Here is a 15,554-nt window from a genome sequence, read left to right as displayed (position 1 = left end):
CTTCCAAGTTTGGGCAATGATGAATAAAGCCGCTATACATCATGTGCAGATTTTTGTGTAGACATGAGTTTTCAATTCATCTGAGTAAATCCCAAGGAGTGCAACTGCTGGATTGGATGGTATATTTAGTTTTGTGAGAAACTACCAAACGGATTTTCAAAGTGGCTCCATCATTTTTTGCATTCCCACCAGCAGTGAACGATGGTTTCTGTGCTCCACATCCTTGTCAGCATTTTGTGGTGTCAGTATTTTGAATTTTGGCCATTCAAATAAGTGTGTAGTAGTATCTTATTGTTTTACATGCAATGCCCTAATGACATATGATATTGAACATCTTTTCATATACTTACTTGCCATGTGTATATCTTCTTTGATGAAGTGTTTGTTCAGGTATTTTGCCCATTTTTACATTGTGTTATTTTCCTGTTGTGATTTAAGAGTTCTAGGTATATTGTAGATAACAGTCCTTTATCAGATATGTCTTTTATAATATTTTCTCCTAGTCTGTGGCTTGTCTTCTCATTCTTTTGAAGAGCAGAAGTTTTAAATTTTAATGAAGTCCAGCTTATCAATTATATTTTTCACAGATTATGCTATTGATATTGCCCTAAAAAGTCATTGCCATTCGCAAGATCAGTTAGGTTTTCTCCTATGTTGTCTTCCAGGAGTTTTATAGTGTTCATTTTCAATTTAGGTTTACAATCCATGTTCATTTTTATGAAGGGTGCAATGTCTTTGTCTAGATAATTTTTTTTTTGAGAGTCTCACTCTATCACAGAGGCTGGAGTACAGTGGCACAATCCTAGCTCACTGCAACGTCCGTCTCCTGGGTTCAAGCGGTTCTCCTGTCTCAGCCTCCTGAGAAGCTGGGATTACAGGCACCTGCCACCATGCCTGGCTAATTTTTGTATTTTTAGTAGAGACAGGGTTTCACCATGTTGGCCAGGCTGGTCTCAAACTCCTGACCTCAAGTGATCCACCTGCCTTGGCCTTCCAAAGTGCTGGAATTACAGGCATGAGCCACCACGCCCGGCCTGATACATTTTTTATGTGTGTGAAAGTTCAGTTATTCAGCATAATTTGTTGAAAAACCTATCTTTGCTCCATTGTATTGCTTTAACTCCTCTGTCAAAGATCAGTTGACTATATTTATGAATCTACTTCTGGATTGTTTATTCTTTCACCAGTACCACATTGTCGTTATTACTGTAGTTTATAGCAAGTCTTGAATTTGGCTAGTATCAGTCCTCCAACTTTGTTCTCCTTTAATAGTGAGTTGGCTCTTCTGGGTCTTTTGTCTCTCCATATCAATTTTACAATCAGTTTGTCGACATCCACAAAAATAACATGCTGATACTTGGATTGGGATTGCGTTGAATCTATAGATCAGGTTTGGAAGAACAGATGTTTTAACTGTATTGTCTTCCTATCTGTGAACATGAAATATTTCTCAATTTATATAATTCTTTGATATCTTTGATCAGAGTTTTGTAGTATTACTCATATAGCTCTTGTATATGTTTTGCTGTGTAGATTTATACCCTGATAACTTTTTTTTTTTTTTTGAGACAGAGTTTCACTGTTGTTCTCCAGGCTGGAGTGCAATGGCACGATCTCAGCTCACCACAACCTCTGCCTCCTGGGTTCAAGCGATTCTCCTGCCTCAGCCTCCCAAGTACCTGGGATTACAGACATGCACCACCACACCCAGCTAATTTTGTATTTTTAGTAGAGATGGGGTTTCTCCATGTTGGTCAGGCTGGTCTTGAACTCCCGACCTCAGGTGACCTGCCTGCCTCAGCCTCCCAAAGTGCTGGGATTACAGGTGTGAGCCACCATTCCCAGCCTACCTTTTGTTTCTCAAATCTGCTCTTTCTGAAGTTAGTATACCTACTCCTGCTTTCTTTTGATTAGTATTATCTATGATATATCCTTCTCCATCACTTTACTTTTAATCTATATATGTCTTTATATTTAAAATGTGTTTCTTGTAGACAACATATAGTTGGGTCTTGTTTTTCGTTCATACTGAGAACCTCTGTCTTTTGATTGGTGTATTTAGACCACTGATGCTTAAAGTGATTAATGATATAGTTGAATTAATGTCTACTATATTTGTTACTGTTTTCTTTCTTTTTTTGTCGTTCTTGTTTGTTTGTTTGTTTTTTGAGACACAGTTTTGCTCTGTTGCCAAGGCTGGAGTGCAATGGCATGATCTCAGCTCACAACTGCTACCTCCTGAATTCAAGCGATTCTCCTGCCTCAGCCTCCCAAGTAGCTGAGATTACATGCTCATGCCACCAAACCTGGCTAATTTTTGTATTTTTAGTAGAAATAGGGTTTCACCATATTGGCCAGAGTAGTCTTGAACTCCTGACCTCAAGTGATCCACCAGTCTTGGCCTCCCAAAGTGCTGGGATTACAGGTGTGAACCACCACACCTGGCCTTTTTTTTTTTTTTTTTTTTTTTGAGTTGGAGTCTCACTCCGTCACCCAGTCTAGAGTGCAATGGTATGATCATGGCTCACTGCAGCCTTAAAATCCTGGGCTTAAGCGATCCTCCCACTTCCCAAGTAGTGGTACTATAGGTGCCCACCTCCACACTTGACTAAGCTTTTTTTTTTTTTTTTTTTGAGACAGAGTCTTGCTCTGTCAACCAGGCTAGAATGTAGTGATGCCATCTCTATAGAGTGGAACCCCATCTCACTGCAAGCTCTGCCTCCCAAGTTCACACCAGTCTCCTGCCTCAGCCCCCAGAGTAGCTGGGACTATAGGCACCCACCACCATGCCCGGCTAATTTTTTTATATTTTTAGTAGAGACGGGGTTTCACCGTGTTAGCCAGGATGGTCTCGATCTCCTGACCTCATTATCTGCGCGCCTCAGCCTCCCAAAGTGCTGGGATTACAGGCGTGAGCCACTCCGCCCTGCCTGCTAAGCTTTTTTATTTGTTTGTTTGTTTTGTAGCGACAGAGTCTCACTATGTTGTCCAGGCTGCTCTTCAATTCTTGGTGTTAAGTGATCCTCCTGCCTCAGCCTCCGAAAGTATTGGATTTGCGGTGTGAGCCATGGCACCTGGCCTTGTTACTATTTTCTATTTGTTAGCCTTATTTTTTGTCTATATTTGTTTTCTACACATTTTCTGCCTTTGGGGTGTGTGTGTGTGTGTGTGTGTGTGTGTGTGTGTGATGGAGTCTTGCTCTTGTCCCCCAGGCTGGAGTGCAGTGGTGCCATCTTGGCTCACTGCAACCTCTGCCTCCCTGGTTCAAGCGATTCTCCTGCCTCAGCCTCCCGAGTAGCTGGGACTACGGGAATGTGCCACCACACCGGCTAATTTTTGTGTTTTTCATAGAGATGGGGATTCACCATGTTGGCCAGGCTGATCTTGAACTCCTGACCTCAGATGATCCACCTGCCTCAGCCTCCCAAATTGCTGGGATTACAGGTGTGAGCCACCACACCCGGACACCTTTTGGGGTTTTAATTGAGAATTTTATATGATTCTCTTTTCTCACCTTTATTAACATACCAGTTATTCTTTTGTCTTTGTTTTGTTTTAGTGGTTGCCCAAGAATTTGCAAATATGCAATTTACATTTTCAAATAATCCAATTACACTTTCAGATAACACTATACTACCTCATGGACATTGCAAGTACCTTATAATAACAAAATATTCCTAATTCTTCCCTCTCGTCCCTGCTATCATTGTTGTCATTCTTTCCACTTACACAGAAGCATATATATTAACTTTACCAGGGTTTCTTAGTTTTCTCTTCACCTTAGGTGGGACAGGATGGCTAAAGAGGCTAAAGTTTGGTATTTTTCTTTCCCCAGCAAGGTTAGGCTTTAATAAAACCTCAGTAGATTAGGCTCCTACCACTTCAGGCCTTTCTCCCAGAGACTCTGATTCACCTAGTCTAGGGTACAAGCCAGGGATCTGTATTTTAAAAAGCTCTTCAGATTACCTGGGTGTGGGGGCTCACACCTGTAGTCCCAGCTACTTGGGGGGCTGAGGCAGGAGGATAACTTTAGCCCAGGAGGCGGAGGTTGCAGTGAGCCAAGATCGTGCCACTGCACTCCAGCCTGGGCAACAGAGTGAGACCCTGTCTTAAAAAAAAAAAAAAAAGAAGAAAAAGAGCTCCTCAGAGAATTCAGATGCTTGTGGCCAGAAGCAGAAGACCACACTTTTGGAGCTGCACCAAACTCTTTGCTTCACATTATAAGGGAAAGCATCATATCGCCACCATTCCCTCCCCGAGACTCTCAACACCACCCCATGCCTCATTCACACATGAAAATCTGGAGGTTCATTGCTCCAATGTCTAATTTGATTCTCTTCTTCCCCACCTTTTTCCCTGGGCTCTTATCACTCCCACACTAATGCATATCTAGTTTTACACAAGAGGATGTTTTCACAACAGAATCTAGAACTTGATGTGTTTGTTAATTATACAACAAATTCAAATTAAAGATCAACATCATACAGAATTAGGGACACATGGGTCATGCTATAACATTTTCCAGATACCTTGTCTTTTCTACAATCACCAGCAATAGTGTGTTAAAACTGAATACAAGTTGGGACAATAAATATACATCACATGCCTGGAACATCTTGTCATATAAGACAGCAAAGAAACCATCACACTACAAGATTTTCGTTAAAAGAACCTGGACGTCAACTTGAAGAGGCCTTCACTGGTCAAAAGTAGGACAATTTGAGCATAAATAAGGGCAATAGAAATGGATCAAATATATTTAAATCTGTGTGCCACTAATGATAATTTCTTTTCTTTTCTTTTCTTTTTTTTTTGAGATGGGGTCTCACTCTGTCGCCCAGGCTGGAGTGCAGTGGTGAGATCTCGGCTCACTGCAACCTCCGCCTTCCAGGTTCAAGCGATTCTCCTGTCTCAGCCTCTCTCCCAAGTAGCTGCCCACCTCAGCCTCCCAGAGTGTTGGAATTACAGGCATAAGCCACCACACCACACCCAGCCTGTTTTTTTTTTTTTTTTAGACGGAGTTTCGCTCTTGTTGCCCAGGCTGGAGTGCAATGGTGCAATCTCGGCTCACTGCAACCTCCGCCTCCTGGGTTTAAGCAATTCTCCTGCCTCAGCCTACCAAGTAGCTGGGATTACAGGCATGCACCACCATGCCAGCTAATTTTGTATTTTTAGTAGAGATAGGGTTTCTCCATGTTGTTCAGGCTGATCTTGAACTCCTGACCTCAGGTGATCTACTCACCTTGGCCTCCCAAAGTGCTGGAATTACAGGTGTGAGCCACTGCACCCGGCCTGATAATTTCAAGAAACTTAATTGGAGACATATACTTAACTATATACCCAAGAATCCCAACTTAACCATATACCCCAATCCAAATAATCCTAGTTGTTTATTCAAGTGAAATTAAAACCGATGTTCACATAAAAACCTATACGTGAATGTATATAGCAGCTTTATTAATAATTACCAAAAATTGGAAACAACGTAAATATCCCACAATTGGGGAGTGGCTAATCTGTGATACATCCATACAATGGCACTAAAAATGAAAAAATTATGAATGTATACAACAACATGGATAATTTCAAATGCATTACACTAAGTGAAAGACAATATACTGTATATTTCTATTTATTTTCATGGTTTTTTTTTTTTTTTTGAGATGGAGTCTTGCTCTTGTTCCCCAGGATGGAGTACAATGGCACAATCTCGTCTCACTGCAACATCCACCTCCCAGCTTCAATCAATTATCCTGCCTCGGCCTCCTGAGTACCTGGGACTACAGGCGCCCGCCACCACACCCGGCTAATTTTTTGTGTTTTTGGTAGATATGGGGTTTCACCATGATGGCCAGGGTAGGCTCGAACTCCTGACCTCAGGTGATCCACCTGCCTCAGCCTCCCAAAATGCTGAGATTATAGGCGTGAGCCACCACGCCCAGCCGAGTCTCACGGTCTTGCCCAGGCTGCAGTGCAGTGGCTGGATCTCGGCTCACTGCAACCTCCGCCTCCCAGGTTCAAGCGATTCTCCCACCTCAACCTCCCAAGTCGCTGGGACTACAGGCACACACCATCACGCCTGGCTAATTTTTGTATTTTTTGGTAGAGATGGGCTTTCACTATGTTGGCCAGGTTGGTCTCAACCTCCTGACCTCAAGTGATCCACCATCCACTGGGATTACAGGCGTGAGCCACCTCGCATGGCCTGTGTAATTTCTGTTTATATGACATTCTGGAAAAGACGAAACTATAGGAAGAGAAAACATCAGTGTTTGCCTGGGGGTAGGAAATAGGAGGGTATGACTATAAAGAGGTAGCACAAGGGATTTGGCAAGAGGGTTGGAGGAGTGGTAGAACTAAATCTTGATTATATACTTTTGCAAAACTCATGGAAATGCACACCTGGAATAATAGATCTGGAGCTCAGGAAAGAAAGATGAGGTTTGTAAGTCAATTACCAGGCAATAATTAAAGTCCCAGTAATGGGCATTATGGTTCAGGGATAGCATATAGCATGAGAAGAGTCAAGAGCTAAAGACAGAACCCTGAGGAACACCGACATTTAAGGGATACGCACGGGATGAGGTCTATTCAAGGGCAACTGAGAAGCAGCAGCTAAGAACATAGAAGAAAATCCAGCAGGGGTGATGCCAAAGAGGCCAAGAGGATTTTTAAGAAAGTCAACAGTGCTAAATATTCCAAAGAGCTCAAATCAGAGGAAGACTGAAAATGTACATTAGATTTAGCAACTAGGAGGTCGTTCGTGATTTTGACAGAGGTTTTAAAGCAGAGTAAAGGTCCCAGTGGTTTGAGGAGAGAATGGGAGGTAAACAAGTGGAAGTACTGAGTATAGACAACTTCCAAGAAGTTTCACTATAAAGGTTAGGGAGATACAGCAATAGCTACAGAGGCAGGTGGGACAGGATAACAACATTCACTGACAGGATTTACTGTTCACCAAATCCTTCAAGAGAAGCCTTCCTGAACTCTCAAAGAACTCCTCCAGGTATTTCTGGTTATAGAGAGTTATCTGAACTAGGTGGACACCACCTGACCACTGGAGTCAAGTTTCTGGGAATCATTGCAGTCATTGGAGTCAAAAAACAGTGGGCAGCACCTACTTGCCTCTCTCCACTTAGGGAAGTTGTCATTTGTTTTAACAAGACTTGCGACTGGGCGCGGGGTGAGTTTGAGACTAGCCTGGCCAACATGGTGAAACCCCATATCTACTAAAAGTACAAAAATTAGCCAGGCATTGTGGCGCGTACCTGTAGTCCCAGCTGGGAGGCTGAGACGGGGGAATCACTTGAACCTGGAAGGCAGAGGTTGCAGTGAACCGAGATTATGCCACTGCACTCCAGCCTGGGTGACAGAGCGAGACTCCATCTCAAAAAAGAAAAAAAAATTATCTACTTCACCCCATATGTATAGCTGAAAGCTTAGCAAGTTAATGCTGAATCTGACATTAGAACTCAGGTCTCTATTTTATATATATATGTAGGGGAAACATATGTTCTAGTTTGGATGGAACAGTCCCCGTTCATGCCTGTTACCTTATTGTAATTATTAATAGCACATGCTTTTATTCTCAAATATGTTGAGAAAAATTTGATTAAAAGTGATAACTTTTTGGCTGGGCGCGGTGGCTCATGCCTGTAATCCCAGCACTTTGGGAGGCCGAGGTGGGTGGATCACGAGGTCAGGAGTTCAAGACCAGCTTGGCCAAGCTGGTGAAACCCCGTCTCTACTAAAAATACAAAACAATTAGCCAGGCGTGGTGGCATGCACCTGTAATCCCATCTAGTCTGGAGGCTGAGGCAGAGAATTGCTTAAACCTGGAGGGGCGGAGGTTGCAGTGAGCTGAGATCGCGCCACTGCACTCCAGCCTAGGCAACAGAGCGAGACTCCATCTCAGAAAAAAAAAAAAAAAAGTGATAACTTTTTATAGTCACCCTACTTATATGGCATAGGTTTTGAGGCTAGGCAAGCATTCTTGGTTACACTTAAGTTCATTTTTGTTTTATATTATCTCAAAGATTTAAGTCTCTTACATTCTCAAATGTCACTTTATAAATGAAGTAATGTACACACATGAAAGCAGACCCCAGACTATAAAGTGCTGAACAAAGGTTAGGATTAAAAAGAATAATAACCTTTTAGGCAACAGTTTCTTAAATATGACACCAAAAGCACAAACAAAGCAATAAAAAAAACTGTACTTCATCAAAATTAAAAACTTTTGTGCATTAAGAGATATATCAAGAAAGTGAAAAGACAACCTACAGAATGGTAGAAAATATTTACAAATAATATATTTGATAATGGTCTGGTATTCAGAATATGTAAAGAACTTTCTCTTGGTCAATAAAGGGTTTAAAGAAATAAAAACAAGAAATAACAAAAAAGAACTCTGAACAACAAAAAGATAAACAACTCGGTCTTAAAATGAGCAAAGTACTTAACAGACATGTCTCCAAAAAAGATGCATGAATGGCCAACAAGTACATAAAATGACACTCAACATCAGTAGTCATTAGGGAAATGAAAATGAAAACCACAATGAGGCCAGGCACTATGGTTCATGCCTGTAATCCCAGCACTTAGGGAGCATGAGGCAGGAGGATGGCTTAAAGCCAGAAGTTCAAGGCCAACCTGGGCAACAAAGTGATACCCTGTCTCTACAAAAATTTAAAAAATTGGCCTGTGGGTCAGGTGTAGTGGCTCACTCCTATAATCCCAGCACTTCGGGAGGCTGAGGCAGGCAGATCACTTGGGGTTAGGAGTTGAAGACCAGCCTGGCCAACATGGTGAAACTCCATGCCTACCAAAACAAAAATTTGTTGGGCATGGTGGCACGTGCCTGTAGTCCCAACTACTCGGGAGGCTGAGGCACGAGAATCGCTTGAACCTGGAAGGCAGAGATTACAGTGAGCCGAGATCGTGCCACTGCTCTCCAGCCTGGACAACAGAGCAAGACTCTGTCTCAAAAAAAAAAAAAAAAATTTATCCTGTGCCGTGATGTACGCCTGTAGGCCCGCTTACTTGTGAGGCTGAGGCAGGATGATCCCTTGAACCCAAGAGTTCGAGGCTGCAGTGAGCTATGTTCATGCCACTGCACTCCAGCCTGGGTGACAGAGGGAACCCAGTCTCTAAAATGAAACACAGCCAAAAAAAAAAAAAAAATCCCAAAACAATGAGATGCTACTTCACACCCATTAGGATGGCTATAATTTTTAAAAAGGAAAATAAATGTTGGCAAAAATGTGGAGAAATTGGAACCCTTGTATATTGCTGGTAGAAATGGAAAATGGGACAACCACTATAGAAAACAGTTTGAGAGTTCCTCAGTAAGTTAAATGTAGAATTATCATGTGACCCAGCAATTCCACTTCTAAGCATACATCTAAGAGAGTTGAAAACAAGTGTTCAAATAAAAACTTATACATGAATGTGTATACAAAATGTGGTCTCGCCATATAATGAAATTATTCAGTCATAAAAAGGAATGAGGCTGGGTGCTGTGGCTCTTGGGAGGCTGAGGCGGGTAGATTGCCTGAGGTCAGGAGTTCGAGACCAGCCTTGTCAACATGGCAAAACCCCATCTCTGCTAAAAATACAAAAATTAGCCGGGCATGATGGTGCATGCCCATAGTCCCAGCTACTCAGAGGCTGAAGCAGGAGAATCACTTGAACCCCCAAGGTGGAGGTTGCAGTGAGCCAAAATCGCACGACTGCACTCCAGCCTGGGTGATAGAGCAAGACTCAGTCTCGAAATAAAATTAAAAAATAGAAAGGAATGAAGTACTGTTACATGGCAAAACATGGATGAACCTTGAAAACATTATGCTAACTGAAAGAAGTCAGTCACAAAAGGCCACATATTGTATGATTCCATTTATATAAGACATTCAGAATAGGCAAATCTATAGAGATCCCATTAAGCAGTCACTTCCTGTTCCCCTTCCCCTTCGATCCTGGGAGCCACTACTTTACTTTCTGTCTCTATGTTTATCCATTCATCTGTTGATGGACATTTAAGTTGTTTTCATCTTTGCCTATTGTAAACTGTGCTGCTATGAACATTTGTGTACAAAATTTTCTTTCTTTTTTTTTTTTTTGAGACGGAGTCTTGCTCTGTCGCCCAGGCTGGAGTGCAGTGACGCGATCTTGGCTCACTGCAAGCTCTGCCTCCCGGGTTCAAGCCATTCTCCTGCCTCAGCCTCCGGAGTAGCTGGGACTACAGGTGCCTGCCACCTCGCCCGGCTAGTTTTTTGTATTTTTTAGTAGAGACGGGGTTTCACCGTTTTAACCAGGATGGTCTCGATCTCCTGACCTCCTGATCCGCCCATCTCGGCCTCCCAAAGTGCTGGGATTACAGGCTTGAGCCACCGCACCCAGCCAAACTTACTCATCTTATAACTGAAAGTTTGTACTCCTTGACTGTCTCCCCATTTCCTCCACCCCACAGCAACCTGGCAACCATCATTCTACTCTCGGCTTGTATGAGTGGTTTTTGGATTCCACATGTAAGTGAGATCATGCAGGTTTGTCTTTCTGTGCCTGGCTTATTTCTCTTAGCATCATGTCCTCCAGGTTCATCCAGATTGTAGCAAATGGCATGATTTCCTTCTTTTTTATGGCTAAATATATTTATTTGTGCATATATATATATGTTTTTCTTTTGTGTGTGTGTGTTAACTTAAAAAGATTTGTTTCTAGCTTTATTGGGTATTATTGACAAATAGAAGTGGATAATTTTAAGGTATACAATGTGGCATTTTGTGAAATGATTACCACAATTAAGTTAGTTAACACACCTGTCACCTCACCTAGTCGCTTTTGTTCTGGTTTGGTTTGGTTTCTGGTGACAACATTTTAGCAAATTTCAAGTATATAATGCAGTATTGTTTTTTTTTTTTTTTTTTTTTTGAGACGGAGTCTCGCTCTGTCACCCAGGCTAGAGTGCAATGGCGCGATCTCGGCTCACTGCAAGCTCCGCCTCCCGGGTTTACGCCATTCTCCTGCCTCAGCCTCCCGAGTAGCTGGGACTACAGGCGCCCGCCATCTCGCCCGGCTAATTTTTTTTTTGTATTTTTTAGTAGAGACGGGGTTTCACCGTGTTAGCCAGGATGGTCTCGATCTCCCGACCTCGTGATCCACCTGTCTCGGCCTCCCAAAGTGCTGGGATTACAGGCTTGAGCCACCGCGCCCGGCCAATGCAGTATTGTTAACTATTGTTACCATGCTGTATGCTAGATCCCCTGAACTTATTCATCTTACAACTAAAAGTTTGTAGCCTTTGACCAACATCTACCCTTTTCTCCCACCACACTGACCCTGGTAACCACCATTCTACTTTCTGTTTCTATTAGTTCAACTTTTTTTTTGAGATGGTATCTTACTCTGTGGCCCAGGCTGGAGTGCAATGGCACGATCTCGGCTCACTGCAACCTCCACCTCCCGGGTTCAAGCAGTTCTCCTGCCTCAGCCTCCCAAGTAGCTGGGATTACAGACGTGTGCCCCATGCCTGGCTAATTTTTTGTATTTTTAGTAGAGATGGATTTTCACCCTGTTGGCCAGCCTGATCTTGAACTCCTGACCTCAGGTGATCCACCTGCCTTGGCCTCCCAAAGTGCTGTGATTACAGGTATGAGCCACCGTGCCCAGCCTCCTTTAGCCTTTCTAATAAAGCAATGCAGACCTACTGACAACTACTTTTCTTAATTTTCTTTCATCTGAAAATGTTTATTTCACTTTTCATCCTGAGTGATATTTTCGCTGGGATATAGAATTCTGGGTTGACAGGATTTTTTTCCTTTCAAAACTTTAGATGTTGTTCTACTATCTTCTTTCCATCATTATTACTGACAAAACGTCAACAATAATTTAAATATTTGTTTCCCTGTATGTAATGTTTCATTTTTCTCTGAATACTTTCAAAATTTGTTCTGTATATTTGTTGTTTAGCAGTTTTATTTGTCACCTGGACATGATTATCTTTTTTTTTTTTTTTTGAAACAGAGTCTTACTCTGTCACCTAGGCTGGAGTGTAGTGGCACTATCTTGGCTCACTGCAACCTCTGACTCCCGAGTTTAAGCAATTCTCTTGCCTCAGCCTCCCAAGTAGCTGGGATTTACAGGCATGCACCACCACGCCCGACTAAGTTTTGTACTTTTAGTAGAGATGGGGTCTTACCATGTTGGCCAGGCTGGTCTTGAACTCCTGACCTCAAGTGATCTGCCCACTTGGCCTCCCAAAATGCTAGGATTACAGGTGTGAACCACTGCACCTGGCCATGATTTTTTTATATTAATTATATATAATATGATATATTATATTATATCATATATCATATGTCATATATCATATACTATATTATATATTATATTATATGTCTATTATAGTTTAATGTTGTTCATTTCTTAAAATTTTATGTCTTTTTGTAGTCTCTTTTCATCTACAAGTTTTCCCTCCATCCCTTTCCTTTCCTTATAGATTTTCTGTTGAAGAACCCAGGCCTTTTGACCTACAGAGTCTTCCAAAGTCTGAATTTTACTGACTGCACATTCATGTTGCAGTTCACGTCCCTTCATCCTCTGTATTTATTGCAAATTGGCAGCTGGTTCCAGAGGCTTGGTCAGCCTCTAATGTAATCCCTTTGACAATACTGTAGATGCTGTTGTGTTCTTTCATTAGGAGTCACATGACGTCTGATTTTCTCTCCTTTTATGATGTCAGCAGTTGTTAGGCACAATGTTTAGATCTATTAATTTATTGGTGGCTACAAAATAATGACACTCTAATTCTATAATTTCTTTTTCACATAATAATTGATTTTTTTTTTTTTTGAGACGGAGTTTTCGATCTTTGTTGTCCAGGTTGGAGTGCAGTGGCATGATCTCAGCTCACTGCAACCTCCGCCTCCCGAGTTCAAGCAATTCTCCTGTCTCAGCTTCCCAAACAGCTGGCATTACAGGTGCCCACCACCACACCCCACACCTGGCTAATTTTTGTATTTTTAGTAGAGACACAGTTTCACCATGTTGGCCAGGCTGGTCTCGAACTCCTGACTTCAGGTGATCTCGGCCTCCCAAAGTGCTGGGATTACAGGCATGAGCCGCTGCGACCAGCTGGAATATTTTTAACAGATGCTTCTTTCTCATCTATTTGGTTCTTTATAGGTATAGTTCATATAGGACAGGTAGAATAAATTCTTGATTTTTTTTTTTTTTGAGACAGAGTCTTACTATGTCATCCAGGCTGGAATGCAGTGGTGTGATCTCAGCTTACTGTAACCTCCACCTCCTGGGTTCAAGCGATTCTCGTGCCTCAGCCTCCTGAGTAGCTGGTATTATAGGCATGTGCCACCATGCCCAACTAATTTTTGTATTTTTAGTAGAGACAGGGTTTCACCATGTTGCCCAGGCTGGTCTCGAACTCCTGGCCTCCAGTGATCCACACACTTTGGCTTCCCAAATTGCTGGGATTACAGACATGAGCCACTGCACCTGGTCAATTCTTGATTCTTTACCTTTGTTTTTTCGCTTCTCAAGTTACTTAGTTGGTTCCTATAAAGAACCAGCTCTCTTTAAAAAATAAAAGTATAAACTTATGAATTCTAACACATTTGATGGGTTTTAATCCATGGCAGTTATTATTATTAATGACACTCAAATTGTCCTGTCTCCCAGAGTTGGAGCCTCTTCAAGTCAGCTCCAGAATGACTTGATAAACTCCTGGTAGTGTTTGTAGCATCCTTACTATCTGGTATGACCAAGCATCTCAGGCTTATCTCTTATATTCCTCATCCCAGATTTACGATAACTGTTTCTCCAAAAAGCCCTGAATCACAATCCAAAGAGCTGGGATTACAGACATGAGCCACCGCGCCAGGCCTTTTCTCTACCATTTAAACCATTTTGAACTGCATAAGTCACTGGTTTTTAGTATATTCACAAAGTTGTTCAACCATCACCGCTCTCTAATTCTGGAATATTTACATCACCCCAAGTAAACTCTGCATCTCCCAATTCCCTCTGCCCCATATTCCCTGGCAACTGCTCATCTACTTTCTGTCCCTATAAATTTACCTATTCTGGACTTTTCATACACATGGAGTCATACAATACATGGCCTTTCGTGTCTGACTTCTTTCACATAGCATGCTTTCATGACTTGTTTATGTATATAGCATAAATGCAAGTTATTAAGTAGAAAATATAAATCAATACGAGAATGATTGAGCACCAAATTTCTCATCTCCCCCCTCCCCCCACCCCGCCACCACCGCACAAAGCAGGTTGCTGCAGCTGACTTCAGCTTGGTTGTTCCTTGAAGTAGTCTGAAGCTCCTGGTGAGCAGGAGCCATCTACCCCTGCCAGGAAGCACGATGCATGGACAGCAACTGCTGGCCACTACGCAATGCTTCAGGAAGAAAGCTGGTCTGGGGTAGGGTAGGGAGGTCACATCCCAAGGTGTGTCTCCCTTCAGCCCCTTAGTCAGAACAACTCCTGGCTATGTGGGTCCAGCTTCTGACATACTTGGCATCACCACCACTCTGCCATCCCAGATGGACAGTGGTTTTCAGTATTGAGATGTGGGTTCTAATGTGGTTGCAGAACCTCAACCAGGGCATGAAGAGTGAGGAATAGATTACAACTGCTGAGCTGAGAACCCCTCTCCCCATAAAACTGTGACCAGAGTCTACCCGCTTGGACTTCAGCAACTAATGCTATCAGTCCCAAGTGAGAGACTGCCTCTCATCCTTCAAAGAAGGCTTGGCTCAGATAGCCTCAAGACCTGGAGCCGGGCGCAGTGGCTCATGCCTGTAATCCCAGCACTTTGGGAGGCCGAGACAGGTGGATCACGAGGTCAGGAGATCAAGACCATCCTGGCTAATATAGTGAAACCCCATCTCTACTAAAAATACAAAAAATTAACCAGGCGTGGTGGCAGGCGCCTGTAGTCCCAGCTACTCAGGAGGCTGAGGCAGGAGAATGGTGAGAACCTGGGAGGTGGAGCTTGCAGTGAGTTGAGATCGTGCCACTGCACTCCAGCCTGGGCAGCAGAGCAAGACTCCATCTCAAAAACAAACAAACAAACAAAAAAGACCTGAAAATCTCTCCCAGTGCCTACTCCCCGACCCAGCGCCACCCCCAACTCTGGACCCCACCTCCCGTATGCATCTGTCTGGTAGAGCTCTGACCACAGTGAGTTGAATGATGTGTTTATGTGTCAGTTTCCTCAACCATTTTGGGAAGTTCTTGAAAGCAGGGACTGCATTATATTCACTTGATATCCTTATTGCCTAATTCAGAGAATATTGTTCATCAATTTGTGATAAGTTAGAGAGGGAATAAGTCAGCATAGTGATTAGAAGTCTTCTTCTGGCCGGACGATGTGGCTCATGCCTATAATCCCAGCACTTTGGAAGGGTAAGGCGGGTGGATCACTTGAGCTCAGGAGTTTGAGACCAGCCTGGGCAACATGATGAAACCCCATCTCTACAAAAAATACAAAAAAAAAAAAAAAACTAGCCATGGTGGCATGTGCC

Source organism: Trachypithecus francoisi, unplaced genomic scaffold (genome assembly GCF_009764315.1).
Source record: "Trachypithecus francoisi isolate TF-2019V2 unplaced genomic scaffold, Tfra_2.0 Lachesis_group3, whole genome shotgun sequence".
In the NCBI taxonomy this organism is placed as follows: domain Eukaryota; kingdom Metazoa; phylum Chordata; class Mammalia; order Primates; family Cercopithecidae; genus Trachypithecus; species Trachypithecus francoisi.
Note: the sequence above shows the minus strand (reverse complement) of the source record.